The sequence below is a fragment of the Balaenoptera borealis genome (genome assembly GCF_965194805.1).
Source record: "Balaenoptera borealis genome assembly, chromosome: X".
NCBI classification, from domain to species: domain Eukaryota; kingdom Metazoa; phylum Chordata; class Mammalia; order Artiodactyla; family Balaenopteridae; genus Balaenoptera; species Balaenoptera borealis.
Genome location: NC_138881.1, coordinates 114,259,689 through 114,286,939, shown reverse-complemented (window position 1 = coordinate 114,286,939; position 27,251 = coordinate 114,259,689). Strand labels below are relative to the sequence as shown.

Here is a 27,251-nt window from a genome sequence, read left to right as displayed (position 1 = left end):
AAAAACAAAAAAACAAATTGTCTCCTACCCGAAAAACAAAAATCCATCAACCCTCACATTGTTCTGATAGTTGGCTGAGCTAAAGAATCTGGACTCTGGAGTTAGGCAGACATTAGCTGTATGATGTAGAGCAAGATACCTCTCTCCTCTGTGCCTCATAAGTGAAAGGAATCATATCCCCACCCAGCTAACAGGCTTGACCTGACAATAAAAGGATAAAATACATTAGAGGCACCCAAGAAATGATAGCTGTCACTGATGTTCTGATCTGGGGCTTGAAAAATATGTTCACATGGGATTTATTTGACTAGTGTGGAAGTCCTCAACATCGCCTGTAGCTTGGAATCACCGGGGGAGATTTAACAAATATTATTGTCTGGGTCAATCCCCCCAGCTATGCTGATTTAATTGATCTGGGATGCAGCCTGAGTGTCAAGAGTTTTTAAATCTCCCCAGGTCCTAACACGCAACCACGGTTCAGAACCTCTGGGCTAGCCTGTCTTCCTTCCTTAAGTATGAAGAGAGGTGTGGAAATTTCTCTCCTAAGGGCCACGGTACCACACAAGTTAAAAGCAACGTAAAGGATCTGGAGAAATTAAAATATTTTTTTCTACAGCTCAATTGCTGGTACTACAACTTGAGGGTAGAAAAAGGGAGATGGGACAAAAAGGGAGAAAATTATCACTTTGATGTCTTTGCCTACTTTTGCTTCGGGACAGAGAAAGTACTAAACCAATACTAGAAGTGTCCTAGTTTCTTTCTAAACCTCATAACCTTTTTTCATTAGGTGGAGTGATACATAACAAAAAGACAATCCAACCACAGGATCTTGAATGAGGCAGTCCAAGACAAGCAGAGAAACCCGTTTTCCCCCTGTCCTTTCTCTAATTGCAATTCTATAATGAAAAAAATTCAGTCTGATCTAGAACTGGCATCCAATACACATTTCCTCCAGGGCTTTCCCAAAGTAGTCATGCGCACTTGAAAAAGAAGAAAGTAGCTAAATAAAACATTTTGAAAGTCTATCACATTCTATGCAATATAAACAAACCTTTAAAGAGGCTTTCCACAGTCACTCTGGGGACTAAATTCCAATATACATTAATTTGAGAATTGGCAGCTGTGAATAAGACACATGCAGAAAAGATTTTCCTAAAACTGGAATTAAAGCCATTGCACAGAGGAATAAAGAGAAAGTGTGTTTGGAGGAAAGGGTCTCGGGGACCTTGATTCTCCTCAGCCACATTTGATTCAGTATTCAGTAAGCACTTTATCTGGACCTGGCACTTGCCAGGTAATGTAAAGGATAGAAAAGGGGGCTCTGGTGGGGAACAATGTCAGTGGCTGTGCAACATATCACTATTTATACAGAGGTCACAGTCCGAGACTTGGAAAGGACCCCTAACCCCTTGTCTTTCTCCCCTTGTCTTTTTTCCACATCTTATCAGTCACCAAGACCTGCCAATTCCAACGTGGAATTTTTTTTTGAAGTGCAAATGTTTTATTTACATGCTTATTTAAATACTTCTTTTCCTCAACTAAATACTTACTGTGATAACAGAATACAATTGCTTTCCCCCTCTCAGTTGGTAACCTGTGAAATTTTTTGTTTTGGTGTTTACATACATAGGAAAACATCTTTATAACAAGTTTTAGAATTAAAGAGGAGACTGAGATTCAATAACACTGCCACAGCCATTAAAAGTGCCCGCAAATGGATGAAAATATTACCGGAATTCATATTACATATTAAACCACATTTTTCACGTGCACGTTATTGTTAGGATTGGAAGAAAGTGGTGTTATTTACTGCAGAAACTCTTAATAGATACAATTTAATATAATGTATAAACATATTTTATACTCATTCTTGCATAATTGTATAATTTGTTATGAAAATAAAAATCAGAGATGGTAAATGTAGTTTTCACTGATTCCTTGATTGTTTATGTTTCCTTTCCGAGCTCGATGCTCTATCATTTATAAATTAATGTTTTCTGTGATCTTTTCTCTAAAAACTTTATTAGCACTTCCAGAACATAATTGGCATTGATTTTTTTTTTTATGGGAATCTTCTGAATCCATCCCCTCCATCCATCTGTCCATCTCTGTAGCCATTGGGTCTTAAGTCACACTCTCTTCATCTCTCATCTAGAAAACTGTCTCCTGGCTTGTCTTCACCTCCAGTATCCCTCTTGAATCCATTCTCTGTCAGAGTGATTGTGATATTTCCAAAACACAAGTTTGATTGCCAGGTCCCTACTTACAAACCTTTAATAGCTTCCCATAGCAAAAGTACTTAAACCCCGGAGGGTATCAGAAACCTTTTAAGCTGTTAAAAATACAGATCAGCAAAGATTCTGATTCAGGGGCTTTGGGATAGGCGCTGGGCATCAGATTTAGTGGTTTTAGTTAGTTTTAAATAATTTCCACAAGTGAATGTAAGGCACACCTAAGTTTGAAAATGACAACTATATATGATAAAAATTCCAACTCCTTAGTGTCAGCACACAAGGCCCTCCAGGATCAGACCCTGGCCCGCCTCTTTAGGCCTTGTTCCTGCCACTTGATGCCTTAAATTTTAAACTCCCCAACCCCAAATTACCTAAAGATCTTTGTGCTTTCACAAAACTCCAGGTTAACTCTATTAGGCTCCTTACCACGATGCATGGAAACGATCTGTTTAGAGGTCTTCTCTCTCCAGATGATAGCCTTGAGGCTAGGGGTGAAGTCTTACTCAAGTTTGTACCCCCAGTGCATAGCATAGTGTTGGGCACATTGTAGGTGGACAAGTGTCTCTTAAACTGAACTGTTTAAATTAACTGCTTAGCAATGTAAGCTCCATGAGGATAGGGATTTTGATCACTGCTAAAGCCCCAGCCTCTAGGGCAGTGCATGACATACAGTAGGTGTTCAATATATACTTCTTGAATGAATGCATGAATGAATGATGAATAGATGGCAGGAACTTGGAGAGGGCATCATAGAGAAGGTGCTATAAAGCTGGATTCAGAGGCATTTGAGGATGGGAGACAGCTATTCCAGATAGAGGGGAAAGTACCCATAAAGGCCTGAAACAACTAAAACCCTGGCAGTTTTAAGGAACAGTGAGAACCATGGCAGAGGGTTTGGAACATTAAGGGTGAGTGATCAGAAAATTAAGGGAATATTAAAAAGAGCATATAGGAGAAAAGACCGCAAAAGTAGGTGAGGGCCAGATAATGAATGATAAGTTAAGAACTTTGGATTTGATACCATAGGCAACTGGGAGCCAGCAAAGATTCATAAGCCAGAGAGTGAGATGAACAAATTTGTTCATGACCAAGACAATGACAATGACGATGATGATAATAATAATGATAATAGCTGATATTTACTAAATATTTATTATATGCCTGACTCCAAGTTAAGTGTTTCACCTGTGCAATCACTCTGAGATAGGTGCTATTATGTTCTATAAAGAAATGGAGGCTCAGAGAAGTAAAGTGACTTGCCTTACAACACACAGCCAATACGCAGTACAGCTGGGACTCAAAGTCAATTCTGCCCTGAGTGTTCTAGGGTGGAGATAATCAATACGGGCTGAGATGACCAAGAACTGCTTTGTACAGAAAAATACCTCAAAGAATAAGCAGCAGTTGGACAGGAAAAGCTTGAGGATGGGGGTAAGAAATCAACTCAGGTATGAGATGCCAGAGAACATAAAATGCACAAAACAAGAATGCCAGAGAATGCAGCTTTTGCTTACCTCTGGGGAAAAGGAATACTTCCCTTCCTTTGAAATTGTTTAGTATGATGCTCAAAACTAAAAGAATACTGGCTACCACAGGGCCCAGGGTTAGAATAGGTCTGTAACTACTTGCACTGGGAAAAATGATAAGACCCTGAGGTTTTTAATATCCTTCAGAACAGAGAACACTCTGTCCTGTTAATTCCTACAGCACCTGGCACTTTGGTCCATAAATATAAGCTGAAATCAAAATGAGCTGGAATTAAAGAAGTAATGGAATTATCCCAGAGATTACACTGGCCTTGACTCCCTCTATCCTAGAATAATGTGGAAAAATTGGAAGGATGTGCCTCTATTTTTTTAAAGAAGGGCTGGAAGGGTTGAAGGGGCATGGAAAAGACTTGGGATAGTCTCTTTTCATCATCTATTCCTGAGGGCGATACTTCATTGCTTTACATGCACCTGTCTTCATTCTCCCAATTACAGGAAGTCCACCTGATCAAATAGAGGCCCACAGAGCAGATTCTGCAGGCATCCTTTGGTGGTTGGTTTAGCCCCACCTCAAAGAAAGTACCTCTTTCTTAAGGAGGACATAGAGAGTTGTGTTTAAGAGAATGAACCTTAGAGTCAGACCAACTTGGGTTTGAATGAATCCTAGCTCCCACACTTACTAGCTGAGTGACCTTGAACAAGTCACTTAATCTCTCTGAGCCTCAGTTTCCTCATACATGCAATGGGAATAACATGACCTACACCTCATAATAATCAGACAATTAGGTGAAAATTAAGTGAGATAAATGTATGTTTCCATATTCCCTATTAGCACATTGCCAAGCCCATAAAAGAAGTAGTTTAGTAAATATTTGTTGGTTGGTTAACAATTAGCATTAATACATCTTTATCCCTTTTTGATCTTTTGGCCTTTAGAATTGAAATTTTTAATAAGACAGACACAACTTGGTATAATAAAGCACAAAAGGCCCACTACAGCTAACATTTGTGTGTTAAGATAATTGGACTTTTCCTTCAATACAGTGTATTTCATCTTGCACTGTGTGAGAACATTCTTCACTTTAGTGATACAATATTGTACGGTAGACACTCTCAAAATATATTGAACTTCATTCACTTCTTTTAGTGAATAAAAATATATTCAAAGCATAGACAGTGAGAAAGCCAACAGAAAAGCACTCTGCACCCGACTGATACTTCTTCTGGGTCGTAGAAACTCTTTGCATCACACTGGCTTCAATCACTGCACAGTGATTGGTGGTTCAGAGTCTCAGACTCTAAACATGCTCTCTTGAGATGAACAAAACTATATTTTGAAAATACCATTAACTCCCAAGTAAAAGTGAGGTCCCAAAACAGTTCACTCTAGACCAGATTTCTTAACAGCAGTACTATTAACATTTTGGGCCAGATAATTCTTCGTTGTTCAGGGCTGGTCTGTGCATCATAAGATGTTCAGCAGCATCCCTAGCCTCTACCCACTAGATGTCATTAGCATCCTCCCAGTCATGACAATCAAAAATGTCTCCAGATATTGCTAAATGTCCTATACGGGACAAATTTGTCCCTGGTTGAGAACCACTGCTCAGGAATAAAAGACTGTGGCTGAATGCAAACATTTATATAAAATATTTAATTTACTACCCAATGGCAATGCAGCCAGGATTTATATTAAACCATAAACTCCATTATTATAATAGAACATAGCATTTAAACACAAAGAGAAGGAATCTTAAGTGTTAGATCTTAATTGGTTATTGTGATCTTATGTCTATTACATCAAACTAGAGATACATTATTTTGATTAATTTTCTTAAGACTTTAATGCATTTGTTGATATCGAAAACAAAACTTGATGCAAATAAAAAATCACTAACTATCCTCCAATCAAGATCAAGTACCCATACGTGTGCCAACCATGAACATCCATTAGAGATCTGAGTAAAGTGATCAAATTAGAAGAGATCACAGCCTACTTGGTCATGCACAGACTTAGTTTCTTTCTTTTTTTTTTTTTTATGGTGAGGACTTCAGTCCTTGTTGTAGAATATTTGGGGGAGAGGAGAGCCTTTCTTTTTTTTTTTTTTAATCAATTTTTTTTTTAATTACACTATACTAGGTGTGCTTTATTTATTTATTTATGGCTGTGTTGGATCTTCGTTTCTGTGCGAGGGCTTTCTCTAGTTGTGGCAAGCGGGGGCCACTCTTCATCACGGTGCGCGGGCCTCTCACTATCGTGGCCTCTCTTGTTGCGGACAGACGCGCAGGCTCAGTAATTGTGGCTCACGGGCCCATTTGCTCCGTGGCATGTGGGATCTTCCCAGACCAGGGCTCGAACCCGTGTCCCCTGCATTGGCAGGCAGACTCTCAACCACTGCGCCACCAGGGAAGCCCAGACTTAGTTTCTTTAATAGCCAGTTTCTTAACAGCTGGTTAAACTAGTTATACTAAAACCAGTTAGGATTTTGGGCAAGTCACCGAACTTTAACTGAAATTTATCTTTGTCTCTACAATACCAGGTTTCCCTCCTGGTACCCTTTGGTGACATTATTGGTATATTGTGGCTTGTCCTTCTTCTTCCTGTTCTTTGAATCCTATTTCAAAATGTTATTTACACATCTGTTAGTGTGCTATGAACTGAAAATTGGGTAGAGGAACACCAGCCACAATGTACATCACTTCCTTTGCCTCAAAAAATGAGAGGAAGAAAACAATGGGGTGTCATTTTAGACATACTGAGTTAACAAAAAAGAAAACCACTTTTTCAGGGTTTTTTGGTTATTGTTTCTTTAAAAATAATATTCAATGCCAGCCAAGGCTGTAGAGAAACCGATACAATACTGCTGATGGCAGAAAAACATAAAGAGCCATAAAAATATTTACGCTTTTTGACCCTGTCATCCCATTACACAGACTATCCTAAGGAAATAATCCAAAATGGCGGGGATTCAACAGTGAGGAAACAGTTAAGTAATCTGCTCAATAGATTAAACAGCCATAAAAATGGCAAATATAAAGGATATGTAGAAACATACTCAATATTGAAAAGTGACAGCTATGAAGTCTTCTACTTCCACTGTGATGCCATGGATGAATTCAAATACCAAAGAGAAATGTGATGACCACAAGGAACGGCTTTGGATGAATGCATAATTATTCTAAATTAGTGTGAAACTCTTCAGCATTTTTTACATGAGTGGATATTGCTAATTTTAAAGTTCTCATTTAAAAAAATCACTCTCAGAAAGATTTGTCTACAGCAAGAAAGAGTAATCAGCAATTAAGAACTATACTTTTGTGTACATCTATATTCTTAAGACTAATTGTTTAATTAAGAATGTCTTCCTCAAAAGTGAAACACCATGAACAGAGGCAATAAGCCTTGCTTCCTGCTGTGAACCTCAAAATGTAATGATGAAATGTAAAGAGATGCCATTTAAGAGCCTTACGCAGAGAGGGCTTCTTAAAGAACAGTTCTAGAAAACTGATGTCAAAAGCACACTTCATGATTTTAATAATTTTTTTCCTGATATGAACAATAACCAGGATTTACTTTGGAGGTTTCTCCTACCCATGATTTAATTTAAAAATAGATATGGAGATCTCTTTTTCTCTCTCTCCCCCCCCATATGAAAAATAATTTGCTCTGATTCATGATGATGACATAGGAAGATCCTGAACTCACTTCCTCTCATAGACACACCAAATCTACAGCAATATATGGAACAAATTCCTCTGAAAAAACCTGTCACAGAGACCTCTTCACATGGGGCAAATGAGAGGGAAACCACATCGAAGGGGATAGGAAAGGCTGAGACACAATCTCACCATAAACCCCAAACCCGGCATGGTGACGCACATTCGGAAGGGAACTCAAGACCTGGAGCTTCTTTCTGAGGAGCAAAGCGTTCATATCCTATATGGAGCATTCCACCCTTTAAGATTGGCACCTGAGAAATAAACCCCCCAAACATCTGGTTTTGAAAAACAACAGGGCTCGCACCCATGAGACCCAAGGGGCTGATACAAACTGAGGTTTGGCTCTTAAGGGCCCACACAAAATCTCCAAAATATACAAAGAGCTCACGCAGCTGAATATCAAAAAAAACAACCCAGTCAAAAAATGGGCAGAAGATCTAAATAGTCATTTCTCCAAAGAAGACATACAGATGGTTAAAAAGCACATGAAAAGATGCTCAACATCACTAATTATTAGAGAAATGAAAATCAAAACTACAAAGAAGAATCACCTCACACCAGTCAGAATGACCATCATCAAAAAGTTTACAAACAAGAAATGCTGGAGAGGGTGTGGAGAAAAGGGAACCCACTTATGCTGTTGGTGGGAATGTAAACTGGTGCAGCCACTATGGAGAACAATATGGAGGTTCCTTAAAAAGCTAAAAATAGAGCTACCATATGATCCAGCAATCCCACTCCTGGTCATATATCCAGAGAAAACCATAATTTTTAAAGATACATATACCCCAATGTTCATTGCAGCGCTATTTACGATAGCCAGGACATGGAAACAACCCAAGTGCCCATCAACAGATGAATGGATAAAGAAGATGTGGCACATATATACAATGGAATATTACTCAGCGATAAAAAAGAATGAAATAATACCATTTGCAGCAACATGGAGGGACCTAGAGATTGTCATACTGAGGGAAGTAAGTCAGACACAGAAAGACAAATATCATATGCTATTGCTTATATGTGAAATCTAAAAAAAAAAGTGTACAAATAAACTTATCTACAAAACAGAAATAGAGTCACAGATGTAGAAAATAAACTTATGGTTACCAGGGGGTAAGGGGGGGAGGGATAAATTGGAAGATTGGGATTGACATATACACACTACTACATAAAATAGGTAACTAATAAGGACCTATTTTTTAGCACAGGGAACTCTACTCAATACTCTGTAATGGCCTATATGGGAATAGAATCTAAAAAAGAAAAAAAAAGAGAGGATATATGTATATGTATAACTGATTCACTTTACTGTACAGCAGAAACTAACACAACATTGTAAATCAACTATACTCCACTAAAAATTTTTTTTTAAAAAAAGGGCCCACACGCAGACTCACCGGCTCCAGGGAACAGAATAGAAGCAGCCTTTTGAAAGGCACCCAGACTTGATGTGAAAGACTCCTTTGCTAATTTTAAAGCGTTGGTCTGAAGGGCTGGGGCCTGCTGGGATACTCTCAGGGACAGAGGCTGGTGGGTGCCATCTTCTGCTTTCCCTATGCCTATCTAAGCTAGCTGGTACCATCTTTTCTTCTTTTATTTTCTCCTTTCTTTGCAGCGGGTGTCATCTTTATGCTTCAGCCAGTGGGCACCATCTTCCTCCAAATCCCTCTGCCTTGCTAAAGCCAGCAGGTACCATCTCCCTCATCTCTTATTTTATTTCCCATTTTCCTTTCTCTTCTTTTTCTCTTTTTCTTTTACTTGCATTTTTTTCTTCTTTTTTCCTTTTTTTTCTGTGGGTGCCATCTTTGCACTTCCCCTTTGCCTTGCTCCAGTCAGTGGGTGCCCTCTTCATGCTCTCCCCCGGCCATACTCCAGAGTGCTGTATCTCCCAGAGGGGAGCTTCTACACACATCTGGCACCCCAGTTATTACATATGGTGCCCTGATTTTTGCAGCTGCGGCCAGGGGACACCTCTGCATTGCCCGGCTCTGGTGGGCAGTGGGGCTTATGCCCACACATCCCACAGGACTGTAACCAATGGAGAAAGAGTTCTTAAACAGCTACCACCTCCCCCCACCCCCGGGCCCAGCAAGAGGCAACACACCCAGGGGCTCCTATTACCTTATCATCATAGCTTCAGCCTGAGGGGCAGGCTTCTAATTAAGTCCACATCTTAGGGCTGACTGTAAACCTTCCCTGAGACTTAGGAGGATGGGAACTCTTATATGAGTCTGGTGCCCCAGTTTTTACATTTAGTGCCCTGGTTTTTGCAGCTGCCTCCCAGGGATACCCCTTGATCGCCCGGCTCTGGTGGCCAGGAGGGCTGGTGTTCCTGGGTCCCATGGGACAGTAACAATTGGAAAGGCAGTCCTTGGCAACTACCACCCCCAGGGCACTACACAGACAGCAGACTGAAAGACCTCCACAGACGTTTTGTGAAGGAGGCCTACTTGCTAGTCCTAAATCTTCGGCCTTAGGGGCAGGCGCTAGGTTTGGCACACATCTGGAAGCAATGGAGCTGCTCTCAGGGAATGTACGCTGAGGAACATCACCTTTGCACTCTCCCTCTACCTTGCTACAGCTCACCAGTGCCTCCCAGAAAGGAGCTTATACGCTCATCTGGAGCCCTGATTTTTGAGACTGCTGCCCAGCAGACACCTCCAGATCACCTGGTTCTGGGAGCCAGTGGGGTTTACACTTGCAGTTCCACAGAAGATATATGTGTATTCTTTAAAAGCTGCTGCCTGAGGGTCTGACTTTCAATCAGTCTGAATCTCGGTGCTGACCGAGATCCTCCCCTTTGAGACACCGAAAGGTTTTGGCACACCCTTAACTACTAGGAGCTACTAAAAATGAAATAGGCTGATGGACCTAGAGACTGTCATACAGAGTGAAGTAAGTCAGAAAGAGAAAAACAAATATCGTATATTAACACATATATGTGCAATCTGAAAAAACTGGTATAGACCAGCGGTCACCAATCTTTTTGGCACCAGGGACTGGTTTCGTGAAAGACAATTTTTCCACAGACCATGGTGAGGGGGAGTGGGATACAGTGGTTCAGGAGGTAATGCGAGTGATGGGGAGCAGCAGAAGCTTCACTCACTCACCCACCACTCACCTCCTGCTGTGCAGCCCGGTTCCTAACAGGCCGCGGACCCCTGGTATAGACGATCTTATTTACAAAGCAGAAATAAGAGACACAGACTTAGAGAACAAACATATGGATATGGTGGGGGGGATGAACTGGGAGATTGGGATTGACATATATACACTATTCATACTATGTATAAAGTAGATAACTAATGAGAACCTACTGTATAGCACAGGGAACTCTACTCAGTGCTCTGTGGTGACCTAAATGAGAAGGAAATCCAAAAAAGAGGGGATATATGTATATGTATAGCTGATTCACTTTGCTGTACAGTATAAACTAACACAATATTGTAAAGCAACTATACTCCAATAAAAATAAATAAATAAAATAGGCCACATGGATAATCACAAAGTTTTGAGAGACAATCAAGAGCTAGGGCAGATTTCAACAATGAGGTTCATCTCCTACACAAGGCCAACCCTTCAAGGCTGGGAGAGGTGGCTATTTCATCTAACGCACAGGAACCAACATAGTCAACCAAAATAAAGAAACAGAGGAATATGTTCCAAACAAAAGAATAAGAGAAAACCTCAGGAAAAAAAAAACCACTAAGGAACCAAAGTTAAGTAATTTACCTGATAAAGAATTCAAAGTAATGGTCATAAAGATGCTCACAGAACTCGGGAGAAAAATGGATGAATACAGTGAGAACTCCAACAAAGATGTATCAATAGGAAATATAAGAAAGTTTCAAACATAAACCACAGAGCTGAGAAATACAATAACTCAACTGAAAAATACACTATAGGGGTTCAATAGCAGACTAGATGAAACAGAAGAAAGGATCAGTAAACTCAAAGACAGGGCAGAGGAACTCACCTAATCAGAGCAAAAAAGAAAAAGAATGAAAAAAGTGAAGATACCTTAAGGGACTTATGGGACACCATCAAGTGGACTAACATTTGCATTATAGGAGTTCCAAAAGGAGAAGAGAGAGAGAAAGGGGCAGAAAAATTATTTGAAGAAATAATGGCTGGAAACTTCCCTAACCTGGGGAAAGAAACAGATGTCCAGATCCAGGAAGCCCAGAGAGTTGCAAATAAAATGAACCCAAAGAGACCCACTGAGACACATTACAATTAAAATGTCAAAAGTTAAAGACAAGGGGAGAATCTTAAAAGCAGCAAGAGAAAAACAACTTGTTATAAACCCCCATAAGACTATCTGTAGATTTTTCAGCAGAAACTTTGCAGGCCAGAAGGGAATGACAATATATTCAAAATGATGAAAGAAAAAAAATCCAACCAAGAATACTCTACTTGGCAAAGTTATCATTCAGAATTGAATGAGAGATAAAAAGTTTTCCGGGGTCGGGGGGGATAAACTGGGAGAATAGGATTGACATATACACAGTACTATATAGAATAGATAACTAATGGGGACCTACTGTATAGCACAGGGAACTCTACTCAATACTCTGTAACAGCCTATATGGGAAAAGAATCTAAAAAAGAGTGGATATATGTATATGTATAACCGATTCACTTTGCTATACAGCAGAAACTAACACAACATTGTAAATCAATTATCATCCAATAAAAATTAATTTAAAAACAAAAGTTTTCCAGACAATCAAAAGCTAAAGTAGTTCATCACCACTAAACTGGCCTTACAAGAAATGTTAAAGGGACTCCTTCATGCTGAAAAGAAAGGGCACGAGTTAGTAACAAGACAACTTATGAAAGTATAAATCTCACTGGTAAAGGTAAATATATATTAGTAAAGGTAGTGGATTAATCACTTATAAAGCTAGTAGGAAGGTGAAGGGGCAGGAAAAATTTTTAATTATTTAAAAAATTTAAAAACCTAATATAAAGGTTAAAAGACAAAAGTAGTAAAAATAACAATAACTACAATAAGTTAAGTGATACACATAATAAAAAGATGTAAAATGTGACATCAAAGACATATAACATAGAAGGAGAGTAAAAATGTAGAGCTTTAGAATGCTTTCAAACTTAAGATCTTATCAACTTAAAATAGACTGTTATAAGTTGTTATTGTGTTGGCCAAAAAGCTCCTTTGGTTTTTAAGTAAAAATAAAAAGCACATTTTTCATTTTCACCAAGAACTTTATTGAACAATGTACTCACTGTTTTGTTCCACTACATTCTGCCATTTTTCAGGCAACTTCATAATTCCATCTTCCCCAAACTTTTTATCTTTTTGAGCAAAGAACTGTTCCAGGTGCCTTTTACAGTCTTCCAGGGAATGGAAATTTTTTCATTAAGAGAATTTTGTAAAGACCTAAATAAATGGAAATCCAAAGGTGCAATGTCTGGTGAATTCGGTGGATGAATCGGAACTTCCCAACCAAGATGTAACAGTTTTTGCCTGGTCATAAAAGAAACGTGCAGTCTTGCGTTATCCTGATGGAAGATTATGCGTTTTCTGTTGACTAATTCCGGACGCTTTTCATCAAGTGCTGCTTTCAGTTGGTCTAATTGGGAGCAGTACTTGTTGGAATTAATCATTTGGTTTTCCGTAAGGAGCTCATAATAGAGGACTCCCTTCCAATCCCACCATATACATACCATCACCTTCTTTGGATGGAGACCGGCCTTTGGTGTGGTTGGTGGTGGTTCATTTCGCTTGCCCCACGATCTCTTCCGTTCCTCATTATTGTACAGTACCCACTTTTCATCACCCGTCACAATCTGTTTTAAAAATGGAACATTTTCATTACTTTTAAGTAGAGAATTGCATGCAGAAATACGGTCAAGAAGGTTTTTTTCACTTAACATGTGTGGAACCCAAACATCAAAGCGATTCACATAATCAAGCTGGTGCAAATGATTTTCAATGCTTGATTTGGATATTTTGAGTATGTCAGCTATCTCCCACATGATATAACACTTATTGTTCTTAATTAATGTCTCGATTTGATCGCTATCAACTTCAACTGGTCTACCTGACCGTGGAGCATTGTCCAGCGAGAAATCTCCAGCACGAAACTTCGCAAACTGGTTTTTTTTGTCGCAAACCACTTTTGACACATCCAATCATTCACGGCACCTTCACCATACACTGCACAAATCTTTTTTTGCGCTTCAGTTGCGTTTTTAGCTTTCTTGAAATAATAAAGCATAATATGCTGAAATGTTGCTTTTTTTCTTCCATCTTCCATATTAAAATGGCTACAAAAAATTCAGGTTTTTTTACTATTTATTTATTTATTTATTTATTTTTGGCGGTGTCAGGTCTTAGTTGCGGCATGCAGGATCTTTGTTGCGGCTCATGGGCTTCTCTCTAGTTGTGTTGCATGGGCTCCAGAGCACGTGGGCTCTGTAGTTGCAGCATGCAAGCTCTCTAGTTGTGGCTCACGTGCTCAGTAGTTGCAGCGTGTGGGCTTAGTTGCCCTGCAGCATGTGGGATCTTAGTTCCCCAACCAGGGATTGAACCTGCGTCCCCTGCATTGGAAGGCAGATTCTAAACCACTGGACCACTAGGGAAGTCCCCCAAAATGCAATTTTGATAAGTTTTTTTTTTAAATGCACGCTGATATGACAGCTGTCACAATACAATCTACCAAAACTGTTTCGAATGAAGTTAAAGACAACTAAGTGCTACTAGAGCCATCTTATGGAAAAAACCGAACGAACTTTTTGGCCAATCCAGTATATATAAGCTTCATGGTAGCCGCAAAGCAAAAACCTATAGAGATACACAAAAGATAATGAGAAAGGAATCTAAGCATACCACTAAAGAAAGTCATCAAACCACAGAGGAAGACACAAGAGAAGAAGAAAGGGACAGAGAAACTAAAAAACAGCCAGGAAACAAATAACAAAATGGCAATAAGGACATATCTATCAATAATTAAATGTAAATAGACTAAATTATCCAATCAAAACACATACAGTGGCTGGAATGGATAAAAAACAAGACCCATCTATATGCTGCCTATAAGAAACTCACTTCAGACATAAGGACACACAGACTGAAAGTGAAGGGATTAAAAAAAAAAAGATATTCCATGCAAATGGAAACCAAAAGAAAGCTGTGGTAGCTATATATACACAAAATAGATTTTAAAAAGAAGACTGTAATAAGCTAATAAGGGCATTACATAATGATAATGGGTATAGAGGATACATATCTCAACATAATAAAATCCATATATGACAAACCCATAGCTAACATCATACTCAAAGGTGAAAAGCGAAAAGCTCTTCCTCTAAGATCAGGAACAAGACAAGGATGCCCACACTCACCACTTTTATTTAATAGAGTATTGAAAGTCCTAGGCAGAACAATTAGGCAAGAAAAAGAATAAAAGGTATCCAATTTGGAAAGGAAGAAGTAAACCTGTCACTGTCTACAGATGACACGATATTATGTATAGAAAACCCTAAAGACTCCACCAAAGAACTATTAGAACTAATAAATGAATTCAGTAAAGTTTCAGGATACAAAATCAATGTATAGAAATTTGTTGCATTTCTATACACTAACAATGAACTATCAGAAAGAGAAATTAAGAAAACAATCCCATTTACAATTGATCAAAAATAATGAAATACCTAAGAATAAATTTAACCAAGGAACTGAAAGACCTCTACACTGAAAACTGTAAGATGTTAATGAAAGATTGAAGAAAACACAAATAAATGGAAAGATATTCCATGCTCATGGACTGTAAGAATTAAGATTGTTAAAATGTCTACACTACCCAAAGGAATCTACAGATTCAATGCAATCCCTATCAAAAGTCCAGTGGTGGATTTCCCTGGTGATCCAGTGGTTAACGCTCTGTGCTTCCAATGCAGGGGGCGCAGGTTTGATCCCTGGTCAGGGAACTAAGATCCCACATGCTTCACAGCATGGTCAATAAATAATAATAATAATAAAAATAAAATAAAAGTCCAGTGGTAATTTCACAGAAATAGAACAAACAATCCTAAAATTTGTATGGAACCACAAAAGATCCCAAATAGCCAAAGCAATCTTGAGAAACAAGAACAAAGCTGGAGGTATCAATCCCTTGATTTCAAACTATAACACAAAGCTATAGTAATCCAAACCGTATGGTACTGGCATAAAAACAAATACATAAATCAATGGAACAAAACAGAGAGCCCAGATATAAGCCCACACATATATGGTCAACTAATTTATGACAAAGGAGCCAATAATATACAATGGAGAAAGGATAGTCTCTTCATAAATGGTGTTGGGAAAACAGGACAGTCACACGCAAATGAATGAAACTGGACACAAAAATTAACTTAAAATGGATTAAAGACCTGAAACCATAAAGCTCCTAAAAGTAAATACAGGAGGTAAGCTCCTTGACATCAGTCTTGGTGATGATTTTTTTGGACTTCACACCAAAAGCAAAGGCAACAAAAGCAAAAATCAACAAGTGGGACTACATCAAACTAAAAAGTTTCTGTATAGAAAAGGAAACCATCAACAAAAATGAAAAGGCAACCTACTGAACGGGAGAAAATACTTGCATATCATATATCTGATAAGGGGTTAATATCCAAAATATATTTTTGAAAAAAACTCATCCAACTCAATAGCAATAAACCCCCCCAAAAAAATCCAATTAAAAATGTGTAGAGCGGGACTTCCCTGCCAGTCCAGTGGTTAAGACTTTGCCTACCAATGCAGGGGGTGAGGGTTCAATCCCTGGTCAGGGAGCTAGGATCCCACATGCCTTGCAGCCAACAAGCCAAAACATAAAACAAAAGCAATATTGTAACAAATTCAACAAAGACTTTTTAAAAAAATGGTCTACATCAAAAAAAATTATAAAAAAAATTGTTTTTAAATGGGCAGAGGATCTGAACAGACATTTTTTCAGAGAAGACAAAACATACAGAAGGCCAACAGGCACATGAAAAGATGTTCAATGTCACTAATCATCAGGGAAATGCAAATCAAAACCACAATGAGATATCACTTCACACCTGTCAGAATGGCTATCATCAAAAAGATAACAAATAACAAGTGTTGGTGAGGGTGTGGAGAAAAGGGAACCTTTGTATACTGTTGGTGGGAATGCAAATTGGTGCAGCCACTGTAGAAAACAGTATGGAGATTCCTGAAAAAAATGAAAATAGATCCACCACATGATCCAGCAATTCCACTCCTGGGTATTTATCCGAAGAAAACAAAAACACTAATTCAAGATATATGTTATGTTTGTTCATTTGTTTTGTTTTTAGATTCCACATAAAAGTGAAATCATAAAAAAAAAAGATATATGAACCCCTATGTTCACTGAAGCATCATTTACAGTAGCCAAGATATGGAAGCAACCTAAGTGCTCATCAACAGATGAATGGATAAATAAGATGTGGTATATGTTTGTGTATATATATATATATATATATATATATATATATATATATATATATATAATTCAGCCATAAAAAAAGAATTAAATCTTGTCATTTGGCCATTTGGGACAACATGGATGGACCTAGAGGGTATTATGCTAAGTGAAATAAGTCAGACAGAGAAAAACAAATACTGTATGATTTCACTTGTATGTGGAATCTAAAAAACGGAACAATTGAACAAACGTAACAAAATAGAAACAGTCATAGATACAGAGAACAAACAGGTGGTTGCCGGGGGTGGAGGGGTAGGTGGAGGAGTGAAATAGGTGATGGAGATTAAGAGATACAAAATTCCAGTTACAAAATAAATAAGTCAAGGGATGAAATGTACAGTGTGGGGAATATAGTCAATGATTATGCAAATCTTTGTATGGTGACAGATGGTAACTAGACTTATCATGGTGATCATTTTGAAATGGATAGAAATATCAAATCACTATGCTGTGTACCAGGAACTAACACAGTGCTGTAGGTCAATTATACTTCAACAAACAAACAAACAAACTCATAGAAAAAGAGATCTGATTTGTAGTTACCAGATGTGAGGGGTGGGTGAAGAGGAATTGGATGAAGGCAGTCAAAAGGTACAAACTTTCAGTTATCAGATAAATAAGTATTAGGGTTGTAATATACAATGATAAATATAATTAACACTGCTGTACGTTATATACGAAAGTTGCTGAAAGTAAATTTCAGCACAAGAAAAAAATTTTTTCTGTTTCTTCTATTTTGTAACTATATGAGATGACAGATATTCACTAAACTTACTGTGATCATCATTTCATGACTATGTAAGTCAAATCATTATGCTGCACACCTTAAACTTATACAGTGTTGTATGTCAACTATATCTCAATAAAAATCTCAAAAAAACTGGAAAGGAAAAAATATATACACCCTCCACAAAGATTTTAGGGCTGTTATGATAGATGTAAGCATTTTATTACAAAAAAATGGGCAGAGGATCTGAATAGACGTTTCTCCAAAGAAGACATACAGAAGGCCAAAAGGTACATGAAAAGATGCTCAACAGCATTAATCATCAGGGAAATGCAAATCAAACCCACAATGAGATATCACCTCACACCTGTTAGAATGGCAATTATCAAAAACACAATAAATAAAAAGTGTTGGCAAGGATGTGGAGAAAAGGGGACCCGGTGCACTGTTGATAGGAATATAAATTGGTGCAGCCACTACAGAAAATGGTATGGAGGTGCCTCAAAAAATTAAAAATAGGGCTTCCCTGGTGGCGCAGTGGTTGAGAATCTGCCTGCCAATGCAGGGGACACGGGTTCAGGCCCTGGTCTGGGAAGATCCCACATGCCGCAGAGCAACTAGGCCCGTGAGCCACAACTACTGAGCCTGCGCGTCTGGAGCCTGTGCTCCCAACAAGAGAGGCCGCGATAGTGAGAGGCCCGCGCACCGTGATGAAGAGTGGCCACCGCTTGCCACAACTAGAGAAAGCCCTTGCACGGAAACGAAGACCCAACACAGCCAAAAGAAAAAAAAAATTAAAAATAGAACTACTGTAAGATCCAGCAATTCCAGTTTTGGGTATTTAGCCAAAGAAAATGAAAACACTAACTCAAAAAGATACATGTACCCCATGTTCACTGCAGCATTATTTACAATAGCCAAGATATGAAAACAACCTAAGTGTCCACTGATGGATAAATGGATAAAGAAAATGTGGTATATGTATACAATGGAATATTATTCAGCCATAAAAAAGAATGTAATCCTGCTTTTTGTGACAACATGGATGGGCTTTGAGGGCATTATGCTAAGTGAAATAAGTCAGACAGAGAAAAACAAATACCGCATGCTCTCACTTACATGTGGGATCCTAAAAAACAAAAACAAACAAACAAAAAAAACAACCAAGCTCATAGATACAAAGAACAAATTGGTGGTTTCCAGAGGCTGGAGGGTGGGGAGAGGATGTGGGCAAAATGGGTGAAGTGGGTCAAAAGGTACAAACTTCCAGTTATAAATAAGTCATGGGGATGTAATGTACAGCATAGTGACTATAATTAATAATACTGTACTGCATATTTGAAAGTTGCTAGGAGAATACATCTTAAAAGTTCTCATCTACTCCAAAAATTTTGTAACTGTGTATGATGACAGACGTTAACTAGACTTATTGTGGTGATCATTTTGCAATATATACAAATATCAAATCATTATGTTGTACACCAGAAACTAATACAATGTTGTACGTCAATTACACTTCAATCTAAACATTTTTTTAATTTAAAATAAAATAAAATAGATATGGAAACATTATACCATAATGGTATCTCCTGTCTTTCATGCTCTATGTAATTCAAGAAGAACCATGTGCTTAGCACTATAAAGGATATAAAATAGGCATACGATGTGGTCCCTGTTCTCAAGGAGATTCCAAGTTAGCTGGGGAGACATGCTAAAAAAGTCAGGAGGAGGGCTTCCCTGGTGGTGCAGTGGTTAAGAATCTGCCTGCCAATGCAGGGGACACGGGTTCAAGCCCTGGTCCGGGAAGATCCCACATGCCGCGGAGCTACTAAGCCCATGTGCCACAACTACCGAGCCTGCGCTCTAGAGCCCGCGAGCCACAACTACTGAGCCCGCATGCCACAACTACTGAAGCCCACGCACCTAGAGTCTGTGCTCCGCAATGAGAAGCCACCGCAATGAGAAGTCTGTGTGCCACAACGAAGAGTAGCCCCCGCTCGCTGCAACTAGGGAAAGCCCGTGCGCAGCAACGAAGACCCAATGCAGCCAAAAATAAATAAATAAAATAAATAAATTTAAAATATATATATTAAAAAAAAAAGTCAGGAGGAGACACGCCTAAACTCAGTAAATGGTTCAGTTTAAGAGGCTTAGAAAATACGCTGAGTAGGCAGAACAGGAGCCCAAACACCAAGGGACGTTTAGAACTTGATAGAGAAGTATGGCACTATTAAAGCTTTCAAATAAGAAGAGTGATATTATCACATTAGTTCCCTATTTAAACCCCCTCAACTTCCCATCACTCCTACAATAAAATCTAAATTCCCTAGTACAGTAGAGTTGTTAAGACCCTGGTAAGATCTGCAAGTTCCTTATGTCTCTAATCACTATTGCCACCTAGTGCCACCTTCCTTCTCTTGCCATCTTGAACTTCTCTGTGTTCTTTGAAGATGTCATACTCCTTCTCACTTTAGGACTTTTGAACACGCTGTCACCTCTGTTTGAAACACTTGATTATCCACCTCTTCTTCAATATCATTTCTTTCACAAAGCTCATCAAACCCATAATTCCTTCTTTGTCTTCCATCCATTAAAATATAAGATCCACAAAATCAGGGGACCTTACCTGTCTTCTTCACCGCTATGTCCCCAGCACCTAGCGCAGGGTCTAGCGCAGTGTAAGACAGAATAAGAGGCTTCTGAAGAAGAATAAATAGGGGAGTTGTAATTAATTAACTATAAAGCATGGAAGGGCTATGTTAAGAATTCCTGCAAAATAAGCCAAGGAGATGAGAGATTAGAGATGATGGTCAAAGGAAGAGAGCAATTAAGATGAGTCAGTTGGGGGGAAAGGAAGTGCTACATTCACTTTCTGGGGCATGCCGAGTTGGCAGTACCAATGCGACATGCAAATGTTCAGAATATAATTGGAGAGAGGTTATGACTAGAGATACAGATTTGGGAGCTGTCAGCACTGAGGAGATAAGTGAAGCCCTGGGACTAAATAAGCTCTAAAAGGGAGAGTGTAGAAAGAAAGGACTGAAATGCTGAAAGCTGAACCCTTGATAAAGGCTAGAGTTAGGTGACAGGAAGAGGGAGGAAAACAAAAGAATTCACAGCATGGTACAAGAAGAAGAATGCCAATCATGCTGGGAGAATTTCACAGAATAGGTGTTGAGTAGTATTTAGCTAAGAAGCAAAGGAGGATGAAGACCAGGGAAAGGCCTTAGATTTGGCAAGAGACCACTGAGAGCCTTGGAGAGTCACATATTAGCGACAGAAGCAATTCAAGTGGTGGAGCCAACCAAAGGGCACAGATTTTTGTCAGCAATGTGACCATTTGGGATGACATCTAACTTCTGAAAGAAGCTGTTGTAATATAAGACTCCCAGAAAAAAGCAGCCTGAGTCAAAGTGTTAGGTAATGAAGAAAAGAAAACATAATCCATCTAACTGCACATTACACAAATAGAAAAGCCAGTAACTCACAGGGGGAGAAACCCAAAACAGAACACATGAGGGGCAGAGACGACATGTACGCACAGTGATACGGATGAAATTCGCAAACAATCTTGAGAAAAAGAAACCAGACCCCAGTGAAGCCAGATGTAAAAGAGTAGATCTCGTATGATTCCATTTACCTACAAATCAAAAACAGGCCAAATTAACCGATGCTGTTAAAAGTCAGGATAGTGGTTGCCTTTTGGGGAAGGTGAATGGAAAGAGGCCCAACAGTGGCTTTGGGCATGCAGATCACGTACTGTTTATTAACGTGGGTGTCAGTTACAGATTGTGCTCACTGCTCTACACTTACGATGTGTGCACTTTTCTGCACGCATATTTCAGTAAAAAGCTTAAAAACCTCAAAAACAAACATGAGGGGCCTTCCCTGGTGGCGCAGTGGTTGAGAATCTGCCTGCCAATGCAGGAGACACAGGTTCGAGCCCTGGTCTGGGAAGATCCCACATGCCACGGAGCAACTAAGCCCATGAGCCACAACTACTGAGCCTGCGCGTCTGGAGCCTGTGCTCCGCAACAAGAGAGGCCGCGATAGTGAGAGGCCCGCGCACCGCCATGAAGAGTGGCCCCTGCTCGCTGCAACTAGAGAAAGCCCTCGCACAGAAACGAAGACCCAACACAGTCATAAATAAATAAATTAATTTAAAAAAAAAAAAAACATGAGGAGGCTGGTAGACTAGAATGGTGAGATGCTCTCAGGCTTTTGGTTTTAAATAGAACTTTTTAAGTTCCCCAACCAGGGATCAAACACAGGCCCCCAGCAGTGGAAGTGGAAGAGCGGAGTCCCAACGACTGGACCGCCAGGGAGGTCCCTAAATAGAACTTCTGGTGGCTGAGAGATGAAAGAAGGCCTGCCCAGTCTTCCCTTTACTGAGGAGTTGAGAGCAGCAGTACACGAAAAGCACCGAAAGGAGCCACCACCAAGATGCCCAGTTTCTCAGGTAATGTTTACATGTGTCTTAAGGCTTTGATTTCTGACAAATTTCCACTGTTAATTTTTGCATATTTGTTGAACCCGAGAGTTAAAATCGGAGAAAAATACTTGAAATGTTCCAAACTGATCTACACAAGTGATATGACTTGAGCTAAAACCAGAACTTAAAAGTGAGGCAGGTAGAGATGGACCGCTGCTTCCCTTGGGTTAGAAAGGGCGTAAAGCTCTCCATCTTCATTATTTCTCCAACTGGATCATCTTAGAGACCATGCCATTTTTTCACCTGCTTCAAGCATTAATCTAAACAAAAGTTTCCATCACAGCGGAACCCAAATAACAATCCCAAATGAGTAATCCTGAGAAGTATACATCTTGTTCCTCACCTATAATTGCTTATATTGACTTAATCTCATTTTACTCATTTAAAAGTTATTCAAGTGAGTTAATTTTTTATGCTTGGGAGCTATTCAAAGGTGATTACACATAACCCTTACTGTGCTTTGGAACACATCCCTACTGTTTAAAAACATTCACAAGAGACAGTCTTACAGCTAAGTACATAAGGTCCCTCCAGCTCCCCGGGCTTTGCAATCTTTTATCTCCAAAGCATAAAAATGAACATGATGACTTTGTTCCCTCTTCCTTCCATTAATTGTTAATTGATGCTTATTATATTATGGCTATCCCCAAGTCTTTTTAGAGAATCTGAAATACACAAAGTAATTCTGTGCTTACCTGTGAAAAGGAAGAAAATCAAGACCATGATCATCATGTACCCAAAGTACAAAATGGTGTTTGCAATGCCCGTGATTTGAAGTTTGGTAAAGAAGTAATAAACTGCATATAAAAAAAGGTAAACAGCTGTAAAACTGCTGGTAAAAAAGCCTCTCCACCACCAATGATAATTCTGCAAAAAGAGGTAGAAAAAACAAATTTTTAGATGAAATTCTAACTATCCATGGGTTAGCAATTATTGTAATAACAAGAAACATAAAATAGGCTCTGTAGGATTATGGATTAAAAGAAATAAAGGGGGAAGTTTTATAAGAAATTTAATATAATATGTACTGTCTGACTAATGTACATCCTGCTTGGGGCGCCCTAACAATGATAAACTCTTGGTTTCCAGGGGGACGATGTGTGCCCTCGGGGATTGTACTTCTAATGTGTGCATCCTTTCTCTGCAGATGCTGCCTCAGCCCTGGAAGGCTTTCAGGTCAGCTTCAATTTACTGGCCAGAGTTGTGCTGGGCCTGAATTGATGCCTCAGGCCAGGTAAAAAAAGGTTAATATAGAAATTTAAGATAGACCTTTTTTTACCCTTTCAGTTTTATTGGGATTTTTATTGAGATATAACTGACATACAGCACTATCTAAGTTTAAGGTGTACAGCATAATGATGTGACTTACATACATCATGAAATGATTTTCACAGTAAATTTAGTGAGCACCCATCATCTCATACAGATACAAAATTAAAGAAACAGAAAAAAATGTTTTCCTTGTGATGAGAATTTAGGATTTACTGTCTTAACAACTTTCATATATAACATACAGCAGTGTTAATTGTATTTATCATGCTGTACATTACATCCCTAGTACTTATTTATCTTATAACTGCAAGTTTGTACTTTTTGACTACCTTCATCCAATTCTCCCTCCCCCCAACCCCTGCCTCTGGTCAACACAAACCTGATCTCTTTTTCTATAAGTCTGTTTGTTTCTCTAAGACAGACCTTTATGGTTAATAGGATTTGTTTCAACTGGCTAAATTCAGGACCCATGGAGGCATGACTGAGGTCAATAATCAGGTTAGTCTCATCCTGCCCCATGGGCCCCTCCTGATAGTAATTTTACCATAAAGGCACTGTGGTCAAGGGCCAAGGGGATAAAGTGTGCAGAAAAGGGTTAACAGCAGGTCTGAGGTTGCTATCTTTAGAAGGGTCTGCTTACAAGGTTGACTCTTGGCTTATATCTGGGAATTTGGCATTTAATCATTCCCTGACTGATGAGACTGGTTTGCTCTACCTAGACTGTACAAACAATGTGATTTATGGTGAACACTTGCTTTCCTTTTGGGAGTCTGGAATTTTGGGAGTTGCTAGGCAGAGGGTGCCTATGTGACTAGCTCGCAATAAGAACCTTGGATGCTGAGTCTCGAATGGGCTTCCCTGGGCAGACACGTTGCACATATATTCCTGCATTTTTTTACTGCTGGAGAAAGGAGCATGCTTCGTGTGTCCCCTCATGAGAGAGAGAAAGCATAGGAAGACTGCACATGGATTTTTTTCCAGGCTCCACCTGTGTCTTTTTCCCTTGCTGATCCTGTTGTGTATCCTTTTGCTGTAACAAACCCTAGCCAAGAAGACATCTATACCCTGAGTCCCATGAGTCCTTCTAGTGAGTCACCAAACATGTGGGTGGTCTTGGGGGCCCCCAAAACATTTTCTAAGGAATAAAAATATACACATTATATGTCTAGTAATGTATGTTTCATTAATGACTGTTGCAGATTTTCTATGACAAAATGTACCACAGAATGAATGAGTAGCTAAGTATAATATATACATAATTATATATTTTTTATCTTTATTCTTATAGCTCAAGAAAAAAATGCTCTAAGACATCATGTATATAATAATCATTCCCTAAACTCTCTTGTCACCTTTAGAGAGTCACATTAAACTACCAAAATAAGAGGGATTTAGGGGATTTAAGAAAACATGTTCAGGGACTTCCCTGGTGGCACAGGGGTTAAGAATCCACCTGCCAATGCAGGGGACATGGGTTCAAGTCCTGGTCCGGGGAGATCCCACATGCCACGGAGCAACTAAGCCTGTGCGCCACACTACTGAGCCTGTGCTCTAGAGCCAGTGAGCCACAACTACTGAGCCTGTGCTCTAGAGCCCGTGAACCACAACTACTGAGCCCACGTGCCACAACTACTGAAGCCTGCGTACCTAGGGTCCGTGCTCTGCAACAAGAGAAGCCACCGCCATGGGAAGCCCGTGCATCACAACAAAGAGTAGCCCCCGCTTGCCGCAACTAGAGAAAGGCCGCGCACAGCAACGAAGACCCAACACAGCCAAAAATAAATAAATTAATTAATTAACTTTAAAAAAAAAAAGAAAAGAAAACATGTTCACCACCAGCTTAGTTATCCAAAATGACATCAGGAAAAAATTGGGGATGGCATGGGGTAAAAAGAATTATTTATGCCCATGGTAACCGAAAGGCAACGAAATGAAAGAGAAAGGGCCTTTAGCAGCAATCTCAAACCCATAAGATGCAATCCTGGCCTAAGCTGCAAGAAAATTTTAATTGTTAAAAAGAAAACATCATCGAACCAGATCTTTCATATATCTAAACTATCAAATCAGTTCCCTATATTTTTCTATGTTAACTGAATATTACGCAGCAATTATAGTAACTAGCCAGAGAGAAATTGCTTTCTGTTGAAAATTTTCCATCAAAGTAGCATTAACTTGATAGCTGCATCAAAATTAAAACGTGTCACTAGAAAAGCACAATATAAAAGTGATCCCAGGTTATAGAAACCATGCGGTTAACATTTATTTCAATTCCTTTCTCAACACACACCTCTAATTCCAATAATGCAAGTTTACAAAGCTTCAGATGCATTAGTTTCCTATGTCTTTACCTCAGTACACAAATGAAAATAACACAGCAAAACGGCAGCTTCTGAACAAGTAATCAGGAGAATTATAAAGAGTAAGAAAAGGAAGCCAAACATGAAGTACATCTGATGAGACCTGAAAAGAAAAACGACAGCTTTAAAATAACCTTTAACTTAACGATACACACAGAAAGATCCGTCCAACTCTATACAGTAAACTGTCACACACTTTTCTCACCTTGAGCTTTTCATTCCAAACCTTCATCTATCCATGCAGTATCATCAAATCCATGTAGTATCCATGTAGTATCGAATATATATGTGTGTATATATATATATATATATACATATATATATATATATATATATATATATATATATATATATATATATACACACACACACACACACATATATATATATATACATATATATTCCCTTACCTACACAGCTTCAGAGTTTGGCCATATCCTCTCTCATCAGAATCAGTGTTGCTACTTACCCATATTTCTCTGATCCTATAATTTAGTTTTCACTTGAGACCCATCAATTTTCTCTACACACATTTAAAAACATGCTTTCTCTTTAGAAATGGAAGGTTGTAAATGCCATAAATACCAGCGACTACATTAGACAACAGAAAACCACAGACTCACACGCCATTTTGCCTTTGGAGGTCTGTTGACAGGTAGCTTCCCCAAATAGGTCTTTATAGCATGACACACATAATTCTATTAAATATACTTTCAAACATGCATCTTTAAAAATATCTATGTGTGAATTACATTTAGGTCAAACATCGAAGGAATGAAGTAATTTCTTTCATTATTATAGAGCGAGCTGACTAAATTGGGATAAGAAATATACATTTTTAAAAGCCTTCTGAAGAGAAGAAGAAACTGGTGAACCGATCAATATCCCTTTTTTTTTTTTAACATGATAGGTAGCATGATCTTTTTTTTTTTTTTTAATTATTATTTATTTTATTTATGGCTGTGTTGGGTCTTCGTTTCTCTGCGAGGGCTTTCTCTAGTTGTGGCAAGCGGGGGCCACTCTTCATCGCGGTGCGCGGGCCTCTCACTATCGCGGCCTCTCTTGTTGCGGAGCACAGGCTCCAGACGCGCAGGCTCAGTAACTGTGGCTCATGGGCCCAGTTGCTCCGCGGCATGTGGGGTCCTCCCAGACCAGGGCTCGAACCCGTGTCCCCTGCATTGGCAGGCAGATTCTCAACCACTGCGCCACCAGGGAAGCCCCTATATCCCATTTTAAAACCTCATGTAAGATATACACCTGGGGGTGAAGATGAAGGATGGAGGTTGGGGAGAATCATCTCTAGAGTTAATAAATATATACAAAGTTGTACACAACAAGCGTGCTGTTTCTCATTGAAACAAAAATTAATTCATCTATTAGAGAACGAACTTATGGTTACCGGGGGGAAGGGTGGGGAGAAAGGGATAGTTAGGGAATATGGTATTGACATGTACAC

At 39.1% G+C, this 27,251-nt stretch overlaps 1 protein-coding gene and 1 pseudogene across 2 annotated transcripts in view; both read right to left on the bottom strand.

Moving 5' to 3' along the window:
• The window catches only part of VGLL1 (vestigial like family member 1), a 569,192-nt gene that overhangs the window by 135,315 nt on the left and 406,626 nt on the right, over positions 1–27,251 (bottom strand). The gene's annotated exons all lie outside the window — the stretch shown is intronic.
• Positions 1–27,251, bottom strand: part of LOC309620172 (transmembrane 9 superfamily member 2-like) — a 109,522-nt pseudogene that overhangs the window by 2,845 nt on the left and 79,426 nt on the right. The window contains exons 14-15 of the transcript XR_014249911.1: positions 25,787–25,898; positions 22,862–23,033 (exon numbers count right to left, since the gene is read on the bottom strand). The product of XR_014249911.1 is annotated as a transmembrane 9 superfamily member 2-like (transcript). The remainder of the gene's footprint in view (positions 1–22,861; positions 23,034–25,786; positions 25,899–27,251) is intronic.